This window comes from Salmo salar, chromosome 10, assembly GCF_965601325.2.
Source record: "Salmo salar chromosome 10, fSalSal1, whole genome shotgun sequence".
Taxonomy (NCBI): domain Eukaryota; kingdom Metazoa; phylum Chordata; class Actinopteri; order Salmoniformes; family Salmonidae; genus Salmo; species Salmo salar.
The window spans coordinates 117,043,089-117,068,927 of NC_138300.1; the positions used below are offsets into that span (position 1 = coordinate 117,043,089).

The 25,839-nt window shown below is 45.0% G+C and overlaps 1 protein-coding gene across 4 annotated transcripts in view; it reads right to left on the bottom strand.

Annotated features, from left to right (window-relative positions):
• The window catches only part of LOC106561641 (contactin-1a), a 174,769-nt gene that overhangs the window by 97,219 nt on the left and 51,711 nt on the right, over positions 1-25,839 (bottom strand). The window contains exon 2 of one of the 4 annotated variants that reach the window (XM_014125784.3): positions 10,653-10,738. The exons of 2 other annotated variants lie outside the window; for them this stretch is intronic. The gene's annotated coding sequence lies outside the window, so the exon portion shown is untranslated. Of the gene's footprint in view, positions 1-10,481; positions 10,615-10,652; positions 10,739-25,839 lie in introns of those variants that run through there. One more of the 4 variants, XM_014125788.3, reaches the window with a different exon arrangement.

Below are 25,839 nucleotides of genomic sequence, written 5' to 3' on the forward strand. Positions count from 1 at the left end.
TGTTCCCAGTCACCTTACCATGGTCTGTTTGTACACATCCATGTTCCCAGTCACCTTGCATGGTCTGTTTGTACACATCCATGTTCCCAGTCACCTTGCCATGGTCTGTTTGTACACGTCCATGTTCCCAGTCACCTTGCCATGGTCTGTTTGTACACATCCATGTTCCCAGTCACCTTGCCATGGTCTGTTTGTACACATCCATGTTCCCAGTCACCTTGCATGGTCGGTTTGTACACATGCATGTTCCCAGTCACCTTGCCATGGTCTGTTTGTACACATCCATGTTCCCAGTCACCTTGCCATGGTCTGTTTGTACACATCCATGTTTCCAGTCACCTTGCCATGGTCTGTTTGTATCCATCCATGTTCCCAGTCACCTTGCCATGGTCTGTTTGTATCCATCCATGTTCCCAGTCACCTTGCCATGGTCTGTTTGTACACATCCATGTTCCCAGTCATCTTGCATGGTCTGTTTGTACACGTCCATGTTCCCAGTCACCTTGCCATGGTCTGTTTGTACACATCCATGTTCCCAGTCACCTTGCCATGGTCTGTTTATATCCATCCATGTTCCCAGTCACCTTGCCATGGTCTGTTTGTACACATCCATGTTCCCAGTCACCTTGCCATGGTCTGTTTGTATCCATCCATGTTTCCAGTCACCTTGCCATGGTCCGTTTGTACACATCCATGTTCCCAGTCACCTTGCCATGGTCTGTTTATATCCATCCATGTTCCCAGTCACCTTGCCATGGTCTGTTTGTACACATCCATGTTCCCAGTCACCTTGCCATTAACACGATGCTGATGATGACGCGTGTGACGTAGCTGACTTGGGGGTCTCATTAACCAGTAGTCTGATTTTGATCTGATAGGGCTGTCTCTCTTTCCCCACTGCGTTTACCACCTGCCAACAGTGTTTAAATGCTGAGTCAGTGCTATTCAACTATCCACTAGCAGTGTAAAACATGTGTAAAAATATGTAGAGAAAGACCATGGCGAGACCCAGACAATTAAAAAAGCTTGAGACTGGACTGGAGTATTACAAGACTGCAGTACAGCACCTGCCAACAGTGTTTTAATGCTGAATCACTGTTATTCCTCAACCCACTAGCAGTGTTACCTATCATAGCCTTCCCCTATGAATTATTTATCAAAGATAATTGACTTGTAAATATAGAATGGCCAACAGACGAAAATGTGGCCTCCTTACACTACGTCTCCCCAATGAATCCTCGATAGAGGCTTTATATTTATTTTCTGGTTTCCACTGCTTCCATCTCTTTACATACACCATCCTGTAGCACAGGGAAGCATCTCCCAATAGACCCACTGACAGGTGGATTATATTAAAAGAGTAGAGGAGGTACAGACATAGCCCATCCAACCCTATTAGACGGGAGGTAGAACAGCACAGAGCACAGTACCTGCAGATAGAGCTACACCCTGGCCTACACGGTCTGCTGAGAACCCTTGTTGCTCTGACAACACGGTCTATTTGTTGGATGAGGAAATAGATGCCGTGCCCATTTGGTTCTCTGTAAAAGCTGGTTCTGTTGCTAACGTTTTGCTACGCTGTGCCCCAATGAAGACGACCGAGACTTAGCAGATCAATTCTAGCTACCTGCAATCCTACTTACCACTTATAAAAATGACTAGCCAATCTATTAAGCAGAAGACTGTCAGCGGATAGAGAAGACAAAGACCCATAATGCTAGAGTAATAACCCTATCATTTCAACCCGTCAAGACAATCAACTGAATTGATTATTGATTTGATTGGGACGTTCATGGCAATAACTGTTTTGCTTTGTCCTCTGTGTAGGTCTAGCTTATGGTACGGCCCGGTACACGTACTAGTGACTAGACTACTGCAAAGAATGCCCCACACAGCAGGCATAGTGTTGGGATGTAATCCTATCGTCGACTGGCCCAGTCATGTTCCCTTCTCTGTGCCGCTCACTCTCTCTAGTCTCCACTACTTGTCACACTAATGTAATGTAAGCTGCTTATCCTGCTCTTCCAGTCAACATAATGCCTTTAGGGTCACAAAGGCTTCGCACACCAGCTGACCAATATATCAATAACGCCAGCGCAGTCATTCATTCAATTCATGCCATGCATTTAAGCTTCAGGCTGGTCTAGGCTATGCATTAATCACATAGGCCTATTCATGCTCTGTAGTCATCACTTACAGTAGCTCTGCCCTGATACATGGCTGTAGACTGCTCTGTTAGGAAGCATCAAGACTGCCAGTGACACATGGCTGTGGACTGCTCTGTTAGGAAGCATCAAGACTGCCAGTGACACATGGCTGTAGACTGCTCTGTTAGGAAGCATCAAGACTGCCAGTGACACATGGCTGTAGACTGCTCTGTTAGGAAGCATCAAGACTGCCAGTGACACATGGCTGTAGACTGCTCTGTTAGGAAGCATCAAGACTGCCAGTGACACATGGCTGTAGACTGCTCTGTTAGGAAGCATCAAGACTGCCAGTGACACATGGCTGTGGACTGCTCTGTTAGGAAGCATCAAGACTGCCAGTGACACATGGCTGTGGACTGCTCTGTTAGGAAGCATCAAGACTGCCAGTGACACATGGCTGTGGACTGCTCTGTTAGGAAGCATCAAGACTGCCAGTGACACATGGCTGTAGACTGCTCTGTTAGGAAGCATCAAGACTGCCAGTGACACATGGCTGTAGACTGCTCTGTTAGGAAGCATCAAGACTGCCAGTGACACATGGCTGTGGACTGCTCTGTTAGGAAGCATCAAGACTGCCAGTTTATTACGTGGACTCCACTACAGTCTTGTCTCACTAAGCTATGCTATTTACAAATAGATTGAGAAGGTCAGATACTGTATCTATCAGTGAGAATATGATTTTTTAATTATTTTTTATTTAACCTTTATTTTATCAGGGAGTCATACTTGAAGTGTATAATATCATGTTAGTGTATTTACAATAGTTTATATTCCATGAAAGTATTTCCAGTAAACAGGAATCTGAGCTACTGGCATGTGATAACATGTTTCTTTTTGTAGGCCTGTGAAGCTTTTTCACTGGTACGGTCAATTCACAGTCCATCTCCATTATAGTGTACTAACTGTCACATCACCATGGAGACACAGTTCTTTATTCACTTGACCTTTCTCTTTTCATAATGCTCCCATTGTTTCTAACTGTCCCCTCTCACACACAGCTTCAGAACCATGACTATGAAATGTTGAAATGTCGGTCAGGGTGTAACTGGCTGGGGATAAACGACAGGGAGTAAATAACTGGGGGTAAATGGCGGGGGGTAAATGGCTGGGGGTAAATGGCAGGGGGTAAATGGCAGGGGGTAAATGGCAGAGGGTAAATGGCAGGGGGTAAATGGCACGGGGTAAATGGCTGGGGGTAAATGGCAGAGGGTACATGGCAGGGGGTAAATGGCAGGGGGTAAATGGCAGGGGGTAAATGGCAGAGGGTAAATGGCAGGGGTAAATGGCAGGGGGTAAATGGCAGGGGGTAAATGGCAGAGGGTAAATGGCTGTGGGTAAATGGCAGGGGGTAAATGGCCGTGAGGTACATTTTTCGAAAGGAGTAATCACTGATAACTGGGATAACCTTTCAATCCAATAGTCACACACACACACACACACACACACACACACACACACACACACACACACACACACACACACACACACACACACACACACACACACACACACACACACACACACACACACACATTACTCTCTGTACTGTTTACTACCCAAACACGCCACATCAGACACTCGTGTGTATCTAGCCATGGAGTCGAGGTATGGAAAGACTGTCATGATCAATGGGCTTCTGGTCAAAGGTCAAAGAAGGACTGAACCCCTGAAAGCAAGAAAATCACACCGTCCTATTACAATATGACACATCTGGTCTGAGAAGACAGCAGCTCGTCTCCATAGGATAACAGGCACAGTGACAAGCATCAGACCATATACACAATACACATCTCAACCCCCACTCACTAACTAGTATCTGTAGGCTTCTGCAACACAAGTCACATCAACAGCATGATTGGTCCTTCAAGACAGCTAAACTGTAAGTGCTTACTCCCCGACCAAGATCAGAAAGAGTATGTTAAAGACTAAGCAAAGAAAAGTTACAAAAATGTAGTCTAATGCATGTATAGAATAGAATAGCATAGAATGCAATAGAAAATCATTTTCCAAGAGGGAACATCAGTGTGCTGTGAAAACAAAGCAAATTACCAGAGTAATGAATCCTACAGAGGCGTCAATACCATTTATTCTACATTAGCCAGTGAGCCCTATGAGACAAACAATAAAACAGATGAATCTAAGTCAAGGCTTCCAAGTACCTAGCCACATTCATCACATTATTGGATTAAAGGAAATGAATCCAAAATTAGGCCACAGATTCCCTTAGCCTAAACCACAGAGAAAGAAAAAACACTTGAACATAACCCAGAAGGGTGTGTACTCAGCCCCCTCCTGTACTCACTGTTCACCCATGACTGCATGGCCATGCACGCCTCCAACTCAATCATCAAGTTTGCAGACGACACAACAGTAGTAGGCTTAATCACCAACAACGACGAGACATGAGGTGAGGTGACGGCACTCATTCATCACATGAATGTGGTGTCAGGAAAACAGCCTCTCACTCAACGTCAACAAAACAAAGGAGATGATCGTGGACTTCAGGAAACAGCAGAGGGAGTACACCCTTATCCACATCGACGGGACAGCAGTGAAGAAGGTGGAAAGTTTTAAGTTCCTTGGTGTACACATCACAGACTGAAATGGTTCACCCACACAGACAGTTTGGTGAAGAAACAGATTAATCTTCCTCAGGAAGCTGAAGAAATTTGGCTTGGCACCTGAAACCCTCACAAACTTTTACAAATGCACAACTGAGAGCATCCTGTCGGACTGTATAACCGCCTGGTACGGCAACTGCACCGCCCACAACCGCAGGGCTCTTCAGAGGGTAGTGCGGTCTGCCCAAAGCATCACCGGGGGCAAACTACCTGCCCTCCAGGACACCTACACCACCTGATGTCACAGGAAGGCCCAAAAGATCATCAAGAACAACAACCACCCGAGCCTCTGCCTGTTCGTCCGCTATCATCCAGAAGGCGAGGTCAGTACAGGTGCATCAAAGCTGGGACCGAGAGACTGAAAAACAGCTTCTATCTCAAGGCCATCAGACTGTTAAACAGCCATCACTAACACATTAGAGGCTGCTGCCTATATATATAGACTTGAAATCACTGGTCACTTTAATAATATTTAATATTTTGCATTACTCATCTCATATGTATATAATGTATTCTATACTATTCTACTGTATCTTTGTCTATGCTGCTCTGACATTGCTCGTCCAAATATTTATATATTCTTAATTCCATTCCTTTACTTAGATGTGAGTGTATTGTGTGTATTGTTGTGAAATTGTTAGGTATTACTGCACTATCAGAGCTAGAAGCACAAGCATTTCGCTACACCCGCAATAACATCTGCTAACCATGTGTATGTGACCAATAACATTTGATTTGATTTTGATTTGATAAAATGAGCCACAAACCATAGAGATGAATTGTATTTTGTCTTTCAGAGGGCTTACATTCATTGGTGCAATGAATATCCATAACCACAACCTGCCATATCATATATTATTAATGATTCATTGGCTGACATTGAACATAACAAGATAGAAAATAGAGCAGAACACTGTGTGTTGCTACTACTGCTGCCTGCTCCTGCTGCTGCCTGCTACTGTTGCTGCCTGCTACTCATGCTGCCTGCTACTGCCTGCTACTGCAGCTGCTGCCTGCTACTGCTGCCTCCTGCTACTGCTGCTGCCGCTGACTGCTACTGCTGCCTCCTGCTACTGCTGCTGCCGCTGACTGCTACTGCTCCTGCTCCTGCTTGCTACTGCTGCTGCCTGCTACTGCCTGCAACTGCTGCTGCCTGCTACTACTGCTGCTGCCTGCTACTACTGCTGCTGCCTGCTACTACTGCTGCTGCCTGCTACTGCTGCTGCCTGCTACTACTGCTGCTGCCTGCTACTGCTGCTGCCGCTGACTGCTACTGCTGCCTGCTACTGCTGCCGACTGCTACTGCTGCTGCCGCTGACTGCTACTGCTGCCTCCTGCTACTGCTGCTGCCGCTGCTTGCTAATGCTGCTGTCTGCTACTGCCTGCAACTGCTGCTGCCTGCTACTGCTGCTGCCTGCTACTGCTGCTGCCTGCTACTACTGCTGCTGCCTGCTACTGCTGCTGCCTGCTACTACTGCTGCTGCCTGCTCCTGCTGCTGCCTGCTCCTGCTTCTGCCTGCTACTGCCTGCTACTGCTGCTGCCTGATACTGCTACTGCCTGATACTGCCTGCTACTGCTGCTGCCTGCTCCTGCTGCGGCCTGCTCCTGCTGCGGCCTGCTACTGCTGCTGCGGCCTGCTACTGCCTGCTACTGCTGCTGCCTGCTACTGCTGCTGCCTGCTACTGCTGCTGCCTGCTACTGCTGCTGCCTGCTACTGCTGCTGCCTGCTACTGCTGCTGCAGAGGCGGAGGAGAGGAGCACTCAGTCAGAGAGGTGGAGGAGAGGAGCGCTCAGTCAGAGAGGTGGAGGAGAGGAGCGCTCAGTCAGAGAGGCAGAGGAGAGGAGCGCTCAGTCAGAGAGGTGGAGGAGAGGAGCGCTCAGTCAGAGAGGTGGAGGAGAGGAGCGCTCAGTCAGAGAGGTGGAGGAGAGGAGCGCTCAGTCAGAGAGGCGGAGGAGAGGAGCACTCAGTCAGAGAGGTGGAGGAGAGGAGCACTCAGTCAGAGAGGTGGAGGAGAGGAGCGCTCAGTCAGAGAGGTGGAGGAGAGGAACACTCAGTCAGAGAGGTGGAGGAGAGGAGCACTCAGTCAGAGAGGTGGAGGAGAGGAGCACTCAGTCAGAGAGGCGGAGGAGAGGAGCACTCAGTCAGAGAGGTAGAGGAGAGGAGCGCTCAGTCAGAGAGGCGGAGGAGCGCTCAGTCAGAGAGGTGGAGGAGAGGAGCACTCAGTCAGAGAGGTGGAGGAGAGGAGCACTCAGTCAGAGAGGTAGAGGAGAGGAGCGCTCAGTCAGAGCGGTGGAGGAGAGGAGCGCTCAGTCAGAGAGGCGGACGAGAGGAGCGCTCAGTCAGAGAGGTGGAGGAGAGGAGCACTCAGTCAGAGAGGCGGAGGAGAGGAGCACTCAGTCAGAGAGGTGGAGGAGAGGAGCGCTCAGTCAGAGAGGTGGAGGAGAGGAGCGCTCAGTCAGAGAGGTGGAGGAGAGGAGCACTCAGTCAGAGAGGTGGAGGAGAGGAGCACTCAGTCAGAGAGGTGGAGGAGAGGAGCACTCAGTCAGAGAGGTGGAGGAGAGGAGCACTCAGTCAGAGAGGCGGAGGAGCGCTCAGTCAGAGAGGCGGAGGAGAGGAGCGCTCAGTCAGAGAGGCGGAGGAGAGGAGCGCTCAGTCAGAGAGGCGGAGGAGAGGAGCACTCAGTCAGAGAGGTGGAGGAGAGGAGCACTCAGTCAGAGAGGCGGAGGAGCGCTCAGTCAGAGAGGTGGAGGAGAAGAGCACTCAGTCAGAGAGGTGGAGGAGAGGAGCACTCAGTCAGAGAGGTGGAGGAGAGGAGCACTCAGTCAGAGAGGTGGAGGAGAGGAGCACTCAGTCAGAGAGGTGGAGGAGAGGAGCGCTCAGTCAGAAAGGTGGAGGAGAGGAGCACTCAGTCAGAGAGGTGGAGGAGAGGAGCGCTCAGTCAGAGAGGTGGAGGAGAGGAGCGCTCAGTCAGAGAGGTGGAGGAGAGGAGCGCTCAGTCAGAGAGGTGGAGGAGAGGAGCGCTCAGTCAGAGAGGCGGAGGAGAGGAGCACTCAGTCAGAGAGGTGGAGGAGAGGAGCGCTCAGTCAGAGAGGCGGAGGAGCGCTCAGTCAGAGAGGTGGAGGAGAGGAGCGCTCAGTCAGAGAGACGGAGGAGAGCTCAGTCAGAGAGACGGAGGAGAGGAGCGCTCAGTCAGAGAGGTGGAGGAGAGGAGCGCTCAGTCAGAGAGGTGGAGGAGAGGAGCGCTCAGTCAGAGAGGTGGAGGAGCACTCAGTCAGAGAGGTGGAGGAGAGGAGCGCTCAGTCAGAGAGACGGAGGAGAGGAGCACTCAGTCAGAGAGGTAGAGGAGAGGAGCGCTCAGTCAGAGAGGCGGAGGAGCACTCAGTCAGAGAGGTGGAGGAGAGGAGCGCTCAGTCAGAGAGGTGGAGGAGAGGAGCGCTCAGTCAGAGAGGTGGAGGAGAGGAGCACTCAGCAGAGAGGTGGAGGAGAGGAGCACTCAGTCAGAGAGGTGGAGGAGAGGAGCACTCAGTCAGAGAGGTGGAGGAGAGGAGCACTCAGTCAGAGAGGCGGAGGAGAGGAGCGCTCAGTCAGAGAGGTGGAGGAGCACTCAGTCAGAGAGGTGGAGGAGAGGAGCGCTCAGTCAGAGAGGCGGAAGAGAGGAGCACTCAGTCAGAGAGGTGGAGGAGAGGAGCGCTCAGTCAGAGAGGCGGAGGAGAGGAGCGCTCAGTCAGAGAGACGGAGGAGAGGAGCACTCAGTCAGAGAGGTGGAGGAGAGGAGCGCTCAGTCAGAGAGGTGGAGGAGAGGAGCGCTCAGTCAGAGAGGTGGAGGAGCACTCAGTCAGAGAGGTGGAGGAGAGGAGCGCTCAGTCAGAGAGACGGAGGAGAGGAGCACTCAGTCAGAGAGGTGGAGGAGAGGAGCGCTCAGTCAGAGAGGTGAAGGAGAGGAGCGCTCAGTCAGAGAGGCGGAGGAGAGGAGCGCTCAGTCAGAGAGGCGGAGGAGAGGAGCACTCAGTCAGAGAGGTGGAGAGGAGCACTCAGTCAGAGAGGTGGAGGAGAGGAGCACTCAGCCAGAGAGGTGGAGGAGAGGAGCACTCAGTCAGAGAGGCAGAGGAGAGGAGCGCTCAGTCAGAGAGGTGGAGGAGAGGAGCACTCAGTCAGAGAGGCGGAGGAGAGGAGCGCTCAGTCAGGGAGGTGGAGGAGGGGAGCAGGACAGGAGCGATGCCAATACCCTGCCATTGAAGACGCCTCCCCGCCGTACAGAGTTGCATTGCCGAGAGATCGGCGACACACACACACACACACACAGCGGACAGGGGAAGGTCTAATCTCTTAAACCCCCACTCCTGTCTCATAGACTCTTAGACAGACACACACTCAAACATGAACAACAGTGCACACACACACACTCTATCTCTATTGTCATACCCCTGGCTGAGGGCCAGACCTTGATGCCTCAAGTGCAGAAACACCTTCTGAATGAATCCGTTTCCTCTTACTCTTTCTCATTATCATCATCATCACCACCACCATCATCACCACCACCATCATCACCGCCACCATCATCACCACCACCACCATCACCACCACCACCATCATCACCACCATCATCACCACCACCATCATCATCATCACCACCATCACCACCATCATCACCACCACCATCATCACCACCACCATCATCACCACCACCATCACCACCATCACCATCATCATCGCCACCATCATCACCACCACCATCATCACCACCACCATCATCATCACCATCATCACCACCATCATTATCATCATCACCACCATCATCACCATCATCATCACCACCATCATCACCACCATCATTATCATCATCACCATCAATCAAATGTATTTCATTCAACCAAATTTATTTTTAAAGCCCTTCTTACATCAGCTGATGTCACAAAGTGCTGCAGAGAAACCCAGCCTAAAACCCCAAACAGCAAGCAATGCAGGTGTAGAAGCACGGTGGCTAGGAAAAACTCCCTAGAAAGGCCAGAACCTAGGAAGAAACCTAGAGAGGAACCAGGCTATGAGGGGTGGCCAGTCCTCTTCTGGCTGTGCTGGGTGGAGATTATAACAGAACATGGCCAAGATGTTCATAGATGACCAGCAGGGTCAAATAATCATCATCATCATCACCATCATCGTCATCGTCACCATCACCATCATCATGCTCGCTGTGACACAAGCCCATGAGGACATGTTTTGACTGAAGATGATATTTGACTATAAGTCCAAGAGTATAAAGGCCTGGAGAATGAAAAACATGAGCAAGAGAACAAGACACAGCAACTTGTAAACATCCTTCAAGCATTAAATGTGAGGGGACAGGATGTGAAAGACAATGTAATTAATATGGGTATGTCACTAAACCACTGCCATTAAGCATTACTCCCTGGGTTGTTCTAATTCGATACCTCCTCTAGATAGTTAGTCTGTCAAACACATTCAGTGGTGCCATATTTTCACTCACTCACACACAGTGGAAAAGTATTCCCTTCATCCCAGATCAGTTATCTGTCTGGGGAGTGTTGCCCTGATTTGAAGGTCATATTCTGAGTTGCTCTAACAAGTCTCAGTGACATGATACTTAAGGGGAAAGGAAAAGCAGAAGCAAGCATTAAATGGAGAAAAAATACTTCATTGAAATAGAATAGAAGATGTTGCAGCCCGGAATCCCAAACTAAATAGACGCTTTGCTCTCCATTGGGGATATAATCCAGTCACCATTTATGATAAAAATGCTGAGCAAGAGCTGTAAAGATTTGCGAGAGAATAGTTTAGTAGATAATGGGTAGGGTTGACGATACACAGTATCTTCTGGAAGTGCACAATGGAGGTATGCTTGTTAGGGAACTCCCCGCTCAGCTTACTCCACGAGACCTCTGGAGTGGGACTGTATAGGGAAAAGAGGAAGAAAAAAGAGAGATAGAGTTTTTATAAGACCTTTATTTTATACTCAAGTATTAACACAAATATTGGCACACTGCCTTTTCAGAAATTACACAACAAATGTGTCATTCTTAAATAAACATAAAAGTAACAAATCAATAAAATCAAACATTAGTTACATTCAACTAATTTCATCAACAAAAAATGATTTCCCCTCCTCCACAAAACATACCGCTCCTTCATAAGTCCACTTCTCATCAAACAATGGGAGATTTTTTACAGCCAAGAACTCAAAATCCACTTTTATTCTCGCTTTAACTAATCCTTTAAAAACACATTTTACATCCTGCCCATATCTCTTGTCTATTATTTTTCCTACTCAGAAAAATTGAAAAATTGACATCCTAGCTTGTCCTAAAATAAAATGTATTGAAACCCCAAAAATAAAAACTGTGTTATTGAAAATCTCCCCTACAGCTGTAAACAAAAACTTGAATATTTCAAAAAGAGGCTTTATCCTCTCACACTTCATAAAACAGTGAAAAATAGTTTATCTTATGTTACAAAAATGACATCCATCTCCAACATCTAAATTAATAACAGATACAAAAGCAGTAACTGCAATGATGCCATGCAAAACCCTCCACTGCATATCACCAGTACCCTTTTGTACCGGTGGCTTGTATAGTGCTCTCCATGCTGGCTTTACCTTGTCATCAAGGTCCAGTTTTACCCTCCAAGTAGTATATTTTCTATGTATCTTTATTTAAAACCTTGACACACCCCCTATATAACTCCTTCCCATTCACCTCATCCAAACCCACCTCTTCCAACCCTCTCAAATCCAGTAATAAAGCCTTTCTGTCTTACTGGGATAATGGGTGTCATCCCTAGTCTGTGAAATGGGGCGTCTTCATCTTGTCCATTTTTCTTGTAACTCTTGAGCATAATCCACTCTTCTGCTGACAGAGCCTTCCAGAAACTTCCCAGCAGTTGTCTGACAATCCTTTCCGACCTCACCCTCAAATGTTCAGCCACCCGTCCTCCATCCATTAATGTGGGCCCAGCTATGTCCATTAACTTCCTTAGGGTGATGATTTTGTCCTTCTCCAACATCTTGGAGAAATGTGGAACAGCTTCAGTTGTACAGTCCAGTCTTGCCCCATACACCAGTGGTTCCTCCAGCAGCCAATGCACTGACTCCGCCTTAGTGTGTCTGGACACCTTCATTATACTCCAAACTCTAAGAAGGCCTCTGTAAAACGGAGGTACTCCATCCCTAGAAATCTGGCTACTATCAACCAAAAATAAAGCCTTATTTAAACCTAATCCCCCTACCTTCTGTAATACCAGGCCTGCCACCCCTCTCCACACCACATTTTTCGGTCCATAAAGAAACCTTTGAATAAACTGAAACCGGAAAGCAGCAGCCCTACTAGCCAGACGTACAAGACCTTGTATCCCCTCCTCTTTTGACAAATACAAAACACTTTGTGGAACCCAATGATATTTATCTCAAAAACAATCTACAATAATTGCGTGTATCTTGGCCAGAAGGCCAGACGGTGGCTCTAAACATAACAACCGATGCCACAGTGCAGAAGAAACCACATTGTTAACAATAATAGTGGCCCCCTATATGACATTCTAGATAACCACCAACGCCACCTCCTCATCCTCCTTCCACCATATCAACCACATTGTTAACAATAATAGTGGCCCCTATTTGACCTTCTAGATAACCACCACCACCATCTCCTCATCCTCCTTCCACCATTTCAACCGCCCCATTCCAATGTTTTTCCATTGTCTCCTCATCCCCTAGCTACACTCGAAGATACTTAAAACCTCTCTTACACCATTCCAGCCCCCCTGGCCAAGCCATGATCCCTCCAGACCATTTCTCAATCTGTAAAGCACATTTTCCCAATTTACCGTTGCAGAGGTTATTCCCTTAAATAGATCAACCATGAGACTCAAACTATCCACCTCCACTTGATTTTTCACTACATCATCTGCATAAGCTGAGAGACCAATAGGAGGAATATCCTCTGAAAGGTACACCCCTTCAATGCAACTTCTAATGTTATTTAGTAGTGGCTCTATAGCGATGGCATACAACATTACAGACAACGAACACCCATGTCTAATTCCTCTACACACTTTAAAAGGAGCACTCAAGCCACCGTTAACTTTCAATACACTTTTAATGTCACCATATATCACTGTGATCATGGCAATAAAACCAAAGCTGAAACCAAAAGCCTCCAAAGTGTGCCATCGGTATTGATGTTCAACTCGTTCAAATGCCTTTTCCTGATCAATTGAAATTAGACCAGCATCCAACCCAATAGCCCTAGAGACGTCCAGAACATCCAGAATCAGGGAAATGTTATCCCCTATCTGCCTGCCGGGAACACAGTAGGACTGGTCCGTATGTATGATTTGCCCCATCACCTCCCTCAGCCTGTTGGACAAAGCCTTAGACAGGATCTTATAATCAGTGCACATTAAGGCCACCGGCCTCCAGTTCTTCACCTCCATAGGGTCACCCTTTTTTGGCAGTAGAGTGAGGAGAGCCCTTCTGCAGCTTATTGGTATTTACCCTCCGGTCAAACTATCGTTAACAACTGCTAGCCAATCCTCTCCCAACATAGCCCAAAAAGACTTAAGAAAGTCAACGGGAAGCCCATCAATACCCAGTGCCTTTCCATTTTCCATGCCTTTTAATGCAGTGTATAGCTCCTGCAAAGACAATGGTTGCTCTAGCTCAACCTGAGCTTCTGCAGCCACCTGTGGGAGCCCACCAAGGAACTGTTGTGTCACTGTTATATCCTCTTTATACTCACATTTGTAGAGCTCAGCATAGAACTCTACTGTCCTCTTTCTAATTCCTCTTGTAGAGCTCAGCATAGAACTCTACTGTCCTCTTTCTAATTCCACTTGTAGAGCTCAGCATAGAACTCTACTGTCCTCTTTCTAATTCCTCTTGTAGAGCTCAGCATAGAACTCTACTGTCCTCTTTCTAATTCCTCTTGTAGAGCTCAGCATAGAACTCTACTGTCCTCTTTCTAATCCCTCTTGTAGAGCTCAGCATAGAACTCTACTGTCCTCTTTCTAATCCCTCTTGTAGAGCTCAGCATAGAACTCTACTGTCCTCTTTCTAATTCCTCTTGTAGAGCTCAGCATAGAACTCTACTGTCCTCTTTCTAATTCCTCTTGTAGAGCTCAGCATAGAACTCTACTGTCCTCTTTCTAATTCCTCTTGTAGAGCTCAGCATAGAACTCTACTGTCCTCTTTCTAATTCCTCTTGTAGAGCTCAGCATAGAACTCTACTGTCCTCTTTCTAATTCCTCTTGTAGAGCTCAGCATAGAACTCTACTGTCCTCTTTCTAATTCCTCTTGTAGAGCTCAGCATAGAACTCTACTGTCCTCTTTCTAATTCCTCTTGTAGAGCTCAGCATAGAACTCTACTGTCCTCTTTCTAATTCCTCTTGTAGAGCTCAGCATAGAACTCTACTGTCCTCTTTCTAATTCCTCTTGTAGAGCTCAGCATAGAACTCTACTGTCCTCTTTCTAATTCCACTATGGCTAGTGAGCTCCTGTCCAACAGCTGATTTGAGGCAATGAATAATTCTTCTTTGTCCATTCTTTTTCTCTAAACCAAAGAAACATTTGGATGAGGCATCCATTTCAGAGATTCCCTGAAACTTACTTCTCACCATTGCCCCCTGTGCTCTGATACCCAGCAGGTCTGCCAATTAGGCTTTTTTTCTTTCGAGTGCCTGAGTATGGCATCGATCTCCTGTGGTCTCAAGTAACGTCAGGCATTCCACTATTTCAGACTCTAGGGCGTTCATTGATCTGGTGATATCTCTGGTGACATTCATTGTGTATTTATTACTGAATTGTTGAATCTAGATTTTCCCTATATCCCACCACTGTTGAAGGGATACAAAACTGACCTTTTCAGACCTCCACCTCTCCCAGAAAAGAAAAAAAACATTTCCTGAAGTTAGCATCACTCAATAAAGTTATATTAAAATGCCAGTATGCACTTGTGGGTTTTACAGCGTTAATGAACACCACCTCTGTTGTTAAACAATGATCAAAAAATCCCACTGGAGTTATCACACTTGATTTACATCCCTGAGAATGATGCTCAAAACAATAAAACCTATCTAACCTGTCCAGAGAGATGGTGTTCTCTCTCACATTAGACCATGTGTACTGTCTCCTACCTCCATGTTGGCTCCAAACATCACACAGTGTTACAATAAAACCTATCTAACCTGGTCAGAGAGATGGTGTTCTCTCTCACATTAGACCATGTGTTCTGTCTCCTACCTCCATGTTGGCTCCAAACATCACACAGTGTTACAATAAAACCTATCTAACCTGGTCAGAGAGATGGTGTTCTCTCTCACATTAGACCATGTGTACTGTCTCCTACCTCCATGTTGGCTCCAAACATCACACAGTGTTACAATAAAACCTATCTAACCTGGCCAGAGAGATGGTGTTCTCTCTCACATTAGACCATGTGTTCTGTCTCCTACCTCCATGTTGGCTCCAAACATCACACAGTGTTACAATAAAACCTATCTAACCTGACCAGAGAGATGGTGTTCTCTCTCACATTAGACCATGTGTTCTGTCTCCTACCTCCATGTTGGCTCCAAACATCACACAGTGTTACAATAAAACCTATCTAACCTGACCAGAGAGATGGTGTTCTCTCTCACATTAGACCATGTGTTCTGTCTCCTACCTCCATGTTGGCTCCAAACATCACACAGTGTTACAATAAAACCTATCTAACCTGGTCAGAGAGATGGTGTTCTCTCTCACATTAGCCTATGTGTACTGTCTCGTGCCTCCATTTTGACTCCGCCAAATATCACATAGTTCATGCGTTTTTAAAAAGTCCTTGAGGCTATATGAGGTTATTTGTGATGTATACCTAAATCACTGACTGTGCAGTTAAAATCCCCAGCAATAAATAAATAATCCTCAGTATTATATTTCTCAATGTTATTTGATAATGTCTCTAAAAAAAACATACCCTATCATCTGCCACTACTGGGGCATAGACATTTATTAAACACATAGTGATGTTTTCGTATCTCACTCTAACTTTAATAACCGCCCCTCAACTACCTCTTCAACCTCATATGACAAAGGCAAAAAACCGTCAGAGAACAGGATGGCCACACCCCCACTTTTTGAGTTTTTATGACAACACACCACTGTCCCCCCCACCCCCACCCCCACCCCCAACCCCACCGACACTCGTGTTGCCACGTAACTTCATTTTCCATATTACTAGGCGTTTCTTGTACAACATTTATGTCACTTCCCTTTCCCTTTATTAACTCATACACTACAGCTCTTTTTTCCAGTCCCTTACACCATTTACGTTTAAAGAAGAAATCTTAACTGCTCATGGCTGAAAAAAATACAGAGTAAGAAACAGAAAACACATCTCTTTTCAGAGTTAAGGCTGAGACTGAACTCTTTCATTTCCTTTAGAATTTACCTCACTTGTCACTCTCGTGACCACTTTCTTTAGTCTAGCAATTTCTGGGCTTGTCAAACCTCCATCCGTTATTTTTGACATCAGAAACTTTGCTGACTCAATAAACAATTCACTTTCAGGGAAAAAATCTGTTATATTATAATCCTGCATATATTTCTTACCTTTTGTCAAATTCAGAAAATGACGTACCTTTTCAATCCCATACCTCCCTTCCACCCCATTTCTCTCGCTATTTTGTTGTGATGCATCAGATGCCTCACTATCATCCCCAGAAGAACACTCCATCTCTACAACCTGTTTATCCTCAACTGATTTATCATCTCTACAACCTGTTTATCCTCAACTGATTTATCATCTCTACAACCTGTTTATCCTCAACTGATTTATCATCTCTACTTCCTGTTTATCCTAAACTGATTTATCATCTCTACTTCCTGTTTATCCTCAACTGATTTATCATCTCTACAACCTGTTTATCCTCAACTGATTTATCATCTCTACAACATGTTTATCCTCAACTGATTTATCATCTCTACAACCTGTTTATCCTCAACTGATTTATCTTCTCTACAACCTGTTTATCCTCAACTGATTTATCATCTCTACAACATGTTTATCCTCAACTGATTTATCATCTCTACAACCTGTTTATCCTCGACTGATTTATCATCTCTACTTCCTGTTTATCCTCAACTGATTTATCATCTCTACTTCCTGTTTATCCTCAACTGATTTATCATCTCTACAACCTGTTTATCCTCAACTGATTTATCATCTCTACAACCTGTTTATCCTCAACTGATTTATCATCTCTACAACCTGTTTATCCTCAACTGATTTATCATCTCAACTTCCTGTTTATCCTCAACTGATTTATCATCTCTACTTCCTGTTTATGCTCAACTGATTTATCATCTCTACAACCTGTTTATCCTCAACTGATTTATCATCTCTACAACCTGTTTATCCTCAACTGATTTATCATCTCTACAACCTGTTTATCCTCAACTGATTTATCATCTCTACAACCTGTTTATCCTCAACTGATTTATCATCTCAACTTCCTGTTTATCCTCAACTGATTTATCATCTCTACAACCTGTTTATCCTCAACTGATTTATCATCTCTACAACCTGTTTATCCTCAACTGACTTATCATCTCTACAACCTGTTTATCCTCAACTGATTTATCATCTCTACAACCTGTTTATCCTCAACTGACTTATCATCTCTACTTCCTGTTTATGCTCAACTGATTTATCATCTCTACAACCTGTTTATCCTCAACTGATTTATCATCTCTACTTCCTGTTTATCCTCAACTGATTTATCATCTCTACAACCTGTTTATCCTCAACTGATTTATCATCTCTACTTCCTGTTTATCCTCAACTGATTTATCATCTCTACAACCTGTTTATCCTCAACTGATTTATCATCTCAACTTCCTGTTTATCCTCAACTGATTTATCATCTCTACAACCTGTTTATCCTCAACTGATTTATCATCTCTACTTCCTGTTTATGCTCAACTGATTTATCATCTCTACAACCTGTTTATCCTCAACTGATTTATCATCTCTACAACCTGTTTATCCTCAACTGATTTATCATCTCTACAACCTGTTTATCCTCAACTGACTTATCATCTCAACTTCCTGTTTATCCTCAACTGATTTATCATCTCTACCTTCCTCTTAGAATTAGAACCTTCACCACCCCTTAAATTCTTCCTCCTACTCCTCTGTACTTTGAAAACAGCTGCTTCATTTCCCATTGTTTCACTCTCCTCTTACACTCCCATTTCATTCTCCAGCACCCCCTCAGCGACTTCAATCGCAGTCTCACCAATTGCCCCCCCCCCCCCCTCTTTGCCCTGCTCTACCACAACTGCCCCCATAGCCACATTGCTCTCCTTTCCTATTTTTCCCACCACATCTGCCCACCTTCTCCCTTCTCCTGAACCCTTAGCCTGTTGTTCCTTCTCAGTGGTGCTTTAGCTGCACCAGCGCTAGAGAGCTGCTACCCGGCTCTGCACGCTCGTTCTCTGGTCAATTACGCACCAAATGCCCCTCTCTTCCACACCCAAAGCATTTCATTGATTCAGTAGAAGCGTAGAATACATAATCAAACCCATCAATCTTAAAACTGAACGCTAAATTCAGTTTGTCAGTATTCTTCTTTAAAATCATGTGCTCTTGTCTCCTATGAGATACAACATGTTTCAGCAAAGGAGATTTGTATCCAAAAATAACTGTATTATAGATTCAAGTTGTCCATGACGAGATAACTCACTACCATTACTACAGTACAGGCTGTAGGCTATTCCCTCACTACCATTACTACAGTACAGGCTGTAGACTATTCCCTCACTACCATTACTACAGTACAGGCTGTAGGCTATTCCCTCACTACCATTACTACAGTACAGGCTGTAGGCTATTCCCTCACTACCATTACTACAGTACAGGCTGTAGACTATTCCCTCACTACCATTACTACAATACAGGCTGTAGACTATTCCCTCACTACCATTACTATAGTACAGGCTGTAGGCTATTCCCTCACTACCATTACTATAGTACAGGCTGTAGGCTATTCCCTCACTACCATTACTACAGTACAGGCTGTAGACTATTCCCTCACTACCATTACTACAGTACAGGCTGTAGGCTATTCCCTCACTACCATTACTACAGTACAGGCTGTAGACTATTCCCTCACTACCATTACTACAGTACAGGCTGTAGACTATTCCCTCACTACCATTACTACAGTACAGGCTGTAGGCTATTCCCTCACTACCATTACTACAGTACAGGCTGTAGACTATTCCCTCACTACCATTACTACAGTACAGGCTGTAGACTATTCCCTCACTACCATTACTACAGTACAGGCTGTAGGCTATTCCCTCACTACCATTACTACAGTACAGGCTGTGGGCTATTCCCTCACTACCATTACTACAGTACAGGCTGTAGACTATTCCCTCACTACAGTATTGAAAGCATTATTCCTTGGAATTCATTTGGTCTTTTCAGACGTAAGACCTCGCCAGATTACTCTGACATGGTGATAAATAACGCAATCAGTCTAAAGATAAAACTCACCTTGTGTTCTGAGTCGACACACACACATGATTGGACTTATTGGTCATGGTCTGCGTAATCATGCATAATTCCTTTAGCTCCCAGCCTTGTTGTTCTCTCTGACTGTGTGTCCCATCATCATCCATCTTAACTGAACACACACACACACACAACCATCCATCTTAACAAGGCAATTTATGCTGTGAGATGAGGAAATGGACCTTAATTGGTCTAAGCTCATTCCAGAATCCTTAAAACATGTCTGGAAGGAATTACATTGACACAGACTATCCTACAGGGCAGGAAGATATAATCATTGTTATTCTAGTTATCTATGTCTGTTAACAACAGGATGGTAACTATTTTGAAAACAGACTCAGGAAGAAATCATTGGTTATTATTCATGTTGTATTATCTAAGTATGCCAATCTGCCACAGGGTTGTCATCAATCATCCTCCCCAGTCATCACCAGTTATGTCACCGGTCTCTTTCTCACAGGAAAATGCACCTCAGTAAAAGCGCATCAGTCAAAGCCACCAACTGTAATATCTAACATCTTACACCTAGTCCACTAAATATCATAATTGAAAACCTCACGAGCATGATGGTCAACAGAATCTAACATGTTCCCTGAGACTACATAGTGAGTTCCAATGAGTGGCCATGTAAACATTCTGAGACTACATAGTGACTTCCAATGAGTGGCCATGTAAACATTCTGAGACTACATAGTGACTTCCAATGAGTGGCCATGTAAACATTCTGAGACTACATAGTGAGTTCCAATGAGTGGCCATGTAAACATTCTGAGACTACATAGTGACTTCCAATGAGTGGCCATGTAAACATTCTGAGACTACATAGTGACTTCCAATGAGTGGCCATGTAAACATTCTGAGACTACATAGTGAGTTCCAACGAGTGGCCATGTAAACATTCTGAGACTCATTATGTTTCTAACTTTGCGGTGCCCCATCGACAAACCAAGGCTGCCATGCCAGCTAATCAAAGTTAGAAATCCTCCAACACATCCGCTCTCTACGCAGAGCACATAGTGTAGTAGTAATGTATAATAGCTGAGCATAGGGTTTGTGTTTGTGTTGAGTACGCTGCACACTGCTGTGAGGTGCTTTACTCCAGTCTTCTGACTCAGTACCATGTAGTCGTTACACTGACAGGAATACAAGAGGATCCTTTCCCTGTACTCTACACACACACACACACACACACACACACACACTGCTCGGAGGTGCTTTACTCCAGTCTTCTGACTCAGTACCATGTAGTCGTTACACTGACAGGAATACAAGAGGATCCTTTCCCTGTACTCCACACACACACACACACACACACACACACACACCCACACACACACACACACACACACACACACACACACACACACACACACACACACACACACACACACACACACACACACACACAGAGAGACACACACGCACGGACGCAGGCACGTGCGCATGCACACATGCACACGCACACACAGAGGCACACACACACACACACACACACAGACACACAGCTGATCAAACAGACGTGAATAAAATTACAGTACATTTTAGCAACCAGATCTCTCAGTCTTATGTCAGAATTAGACGTTCATCCATGTTTATGAAAATGTCAATTTTCGCAGTTGTTCCAAATGTCAAATTTCTAAATGTTTAAGGTTAAGTTTAGGCATTATCTCCACATTTTTAAGGTTAATGTTAAGTGTAAGCATTATCTCCAAATTCTTAAGCTTAAGCATTATCTCCGAATAGTTAAGGTAACGGTTAAGGTTTGGGAAAGGCTTGAAACTATTTTTTTATTTATTTTTTAAATGTAGCGCTGAATTCGAACATGCAGCTTTTGGAATCAGAGGGAGATGCTATGCAACACCCAAGCAAAACTGAAACCAACTTGAAGGTAACAGTGCTCACTGTTGCCCCTAGTGGCTGGTTTCCACTTCATCTCCCGACGTCGTCGAATACTGACTTGTATCACAGGTGACCTGGCTGCATTTTAGATTGCCAAAATATGCTAAGGTTAACATTCCACATCCTTTTGTGTCTCTTTAGTAACACTATTGGACACGATAAGAGCTTTAAACAACAAGGTCAACACAGAACTACAGAGGGGCTGGAGGCCCTCCACTGGGGATGTCAACACAGAACTAGAGAGGGGCTGGAGGCTCTCCACTGGGGATGTCAACACAGAACTACAGAGGGGCTGGAGCCTCTCCACTGGGGATGTCAACACAGAACTACAGAGGGGCTGGAGGCTCTCCACTGGGGATGTCAACACAGAACTACAGAGGGGCTGGAGGCTCTCCACAGGGGATGTCAACACAGAACTACAGAGGGGCTGGAGGCTCTCCACTGGGGATGTCAACACAGAACTACAGAGGGGCTGGAGACTCTCCACTGGGGATGTCAACACAGAACTACAGAGGGGCTGGAGGCTCTCCACTGGGGATGTCAACACAGAACTACAGAGGGGCTGGAGGCTCTCCACAGGGGATGTCAACACAGAACTACAGAGGGGCTGGAGGCTCTCCACTGGGGATGTCAACACAGAACTACAGAGGGGCTGGAGGCTCTCCACTGGGGATGTCAACACAGAACTACAGAGGGGCTGGAGACTCTCCACAGGGGATGTCAACACAGAACTACAGAGGGGCTGGAGGCTCTCCACTGGGGATGTCAACACAGAACTACAGAGGGGCTGGAGACTCTCCACTGGGGATGTCAACACAGAACTACAGAGGGGCTGGAGCTCTCCACTGGGGATGTCAACACAGAACTACAGAGGGGCTGGAGCTCTCCACTGGGGATGTCAACACAGAACTACAGAGGGGCTGGAGGCTCTCCACTGGGGATGTCAACACAGAACTACAGAGGGGCTGGAGGCTCTCCACTGGGGATGTCAACACAGAACTACAGAGGGGCTGGATATTCTCCACTGGGGATGTCAACACAGAACTACAGAGGGGCTGGAGGCTCTCCACTGGGGATGTCAACACAGAGTGTGCACAGCATCTTCTGTCTCTTCATCTTACTGTACACTTGATTATATTCCCTTGAATGTCTCTTTCTAAAGTAGACTTAACAAATCCAAACAAATTGGACTCATGGGTGGAATGTGATTAATATTTTTCATAATTTCATTAAGATCAAAAAAATTAATTACAGATAAAAATCTGATGTTTCAAACAGTTTTGTTATATTTCCGTCTTCTGTGATGTATATAAAGTGTAATATTGGGATGCGAACTTAAAATGTAATACATTTCTACTCTATATCTGCCATGGTACAGGTGTCTTCTGTTTTTAAGCCCATAACCATGTGTGTAAGGTGTAGACTTTTGTTCCAAAGTAGATCTGTTTAAGTGTAACACTAGGAGTCGGAAAGCAAGTACAGGTAGCGAATTTAATAATAAATGAAACAAGACAAGAAACACACATAGTTTACAGACAAAACCTAGGAACAGAAAGTCAATAACGCCTGGGGAAAGAACCAAAGGGAGGGACAGATATAAGGGAAGTAATCAGGAAGGTGATGGAGTCTAGGTGAGTCTCATGAGGCGCAGGTGCGCGTAACGATGGTGACAGGTGTGCGTAATGATGAGACAACTGGTGACAACGACCACCAGAGAGGAGCGGGAGTAGACGTGACAATAAGACTGCCAATAATCACTCTGTGGCCTTGATTTAGCCCACTGCAGTAAAAGGTTCATTTGAGACAGTTTTCTACAGCAGGGGAATAATCCTACAGCAACAGGAAATGTGAATTATTTTGTGGATTATAATGAAAAGCTTTAGATGTAAATTCCCCTGTTTAACGGGACCTGCGTGGTTCTGGTACCGGTTCCGATTGACATTTTCGCTGATAAATGTATCTGTATGGCTTGCATTGAGCAATAGCCCCGGTTCCCACAGAAACAGTACTATCTTGTGCCTGTGTGACGTAGGAAGTGAAATCTGAAACCACTTGAAGCTGGGATGTACCTCCTACCATTTCATTCGCTCTTCTGACTCCATTAACTCCTGGCTGAACCATAAATCACAGCCGATGACAAAGCACATGCCTGCAATCCTTACATCGTAGCGCAACGTGAGAGAGTGGTTTCAGCACTATAGCACATTCAGATAGATTTATAGCCATTAATATAAATAATTCATAGATGTTAAACCAAAAACACTTTCTGTTTATCATAGATGGACAATATTGAAATGAGATGAAAGGGCGAGTTCCTAACAAGTTCAGGAAGCCAAGCTAGAACTCTGTGTGATGTTCACAGCGGTCGGGACATATGGTTTGATCAAGACAAACCTTTAGAAAATATTAACAAAACATACAAAGATATATTTTACAGTTATAAGGAAGATGAAATCTTATAAATTGATTATAGAATATATAGAAAGCATATAAGTCATTTTAAGCCTTATTCATACAGTTTTGTCATAATATTTGCACTGTGTACCTGACCTTGTGTCCTCAGAAGTGGCTACACATAAGCAATTTATAAAAATGTTTTACCAAAAAGGTTAGATTTTAACCTTCCTTAGAGTATTACTAGTTTTTGTTTACAGTCCTCTCATGATAGATAATTACTTTCAGGGATTAAGTAGATTACATTTTAGATTACATGTAGTTCAATTTAAGAGGTTTTCATTGACATTTTTGTAGGGGTTGATACATTTTTCGTAAGGGAAAATCAAGTCTGAACTTCAGAACCCTTTTTAAACCTCAAATACACTACAAGTTTAAAATTGCCTGCATTGCAGGAAAGTTCTCCTGCAACAGGGTGATCAAATTAAGATCCGACATCTATATCAAGTCAGAAACCACATTGACCAAAACACTTCCCTCCAACCATTAAGACAATCAGGCCAATTAATCAGTGTATACATGCAGGTACTTACATGCAGGTACTCTAATTCAACCTGGATAATTGAGTACCTGTTTATGGATAATAAAACATTGGGCCTCAGCTCTTAGACAAGAGCCTTGAATTTAGCTTAAGCCAAAAGCAGGAACGTTGTCCATGATTGCCAAGATTTGACCACTGGGATCTTTTGCTGCCATAACCAGTTTGTCTGGTGGGATAATGAAGTGCCATCTGTGTGCATTATTTAAATGTGTCTTTTGATGCTAGAGGTAACAGATTATGTTATAATTGGATTAGTGGCTGCTCGGAGAGACCGAACAAACACCCATTCATAATATTCTGAATAATATTAAAAACCAAAATAAACCCACGCTGGTATACAAAAGACAACCTGTGAAATCCAGACTAGAACATTCAGGGTCGTACATTAATGTTTATTATTCTCATCAACAATGAATAATATTCACAGTTCTTTACTTGAATAGAGGTATGTCCTTCTATAGGAACATTAATATGACCTAGTAACACGTGGCTGTTTTTTCATGGGTTTCTCAAGCAGCAGAGAGAGAATGGAATAGAAGAACCTGCCTAACCCAAGGGTCCCAAAGGAGAAGCATTTCCCTGCCAGCTGCTATTCATACATGGCTAATCAAATAACAGCGCTTGATTCATGCATACAGACTCATTATAAAATGTCACTACAGTACAACACATCATGTCTCCATCCCAAATGGCACCCTATTCCATATATAGTGCACTACATTGTACCAGAGCCCTATGGGCAGTGGTCCAAAGGAGTGCACTAAATAGGGAATAGGGTGCCATTTGGGACGTAACCCATACAGTGCTTCCGATACGGTGCTTCTGTGGCAGTGCCTCTGGACACTCTGAGGTGGAAAAATCCTTTCTACAGTTGACATTTTAAACCTGGATTGAAAATACATCACCCTTAGCAGGAAATACATTCAACCCTCTAACTGTTAATAGTTACAGCACATGGATGAACATTGAGTACATATAGGGAAGACTTACACACAACCTGGACCCTGCCGTTCTGCCCCTGAACAAGGCAGTTAACCCTATTCCTAGGGCGTCATTGAAAATAAGAATTTGTTCTTAACTGACTTGCCTAGTTAAATAAAGGTAAAATAAATCAAATAAATAAATATGATAATGAACAAGGATGCACCCCTTAAGCAAACTAGTCTATACTGGGCTATTAGGCATATAGGACACAGGCCATGTGTTTACTCTGCACACAAAACATAAACAACAACATTTAACCCCAGGGGTTCTCCTCAGCATCCCACTAACCTAGAAATCCCATCCCCATTGGTTTCCACCATAGAGTCTAGCAATGCGGTACACTACGTCATTGGTTCCCACTGGCGTCATTGGTTCCCACTGGCGTCATTGGTTCCCACTGGCTTCATTGGTTCCCACTGGCTTCATTGGTTCCCACTGGCTTCATTGGTTCCCACTGGCGTCATTGGTTCCCACTGGCTTCATTGGTTCCCACTGGCGTCATTGGTTCCCACTGGCGTCATTGGTTCCCACTGGCTTCATTGGTTCCCACTGGCG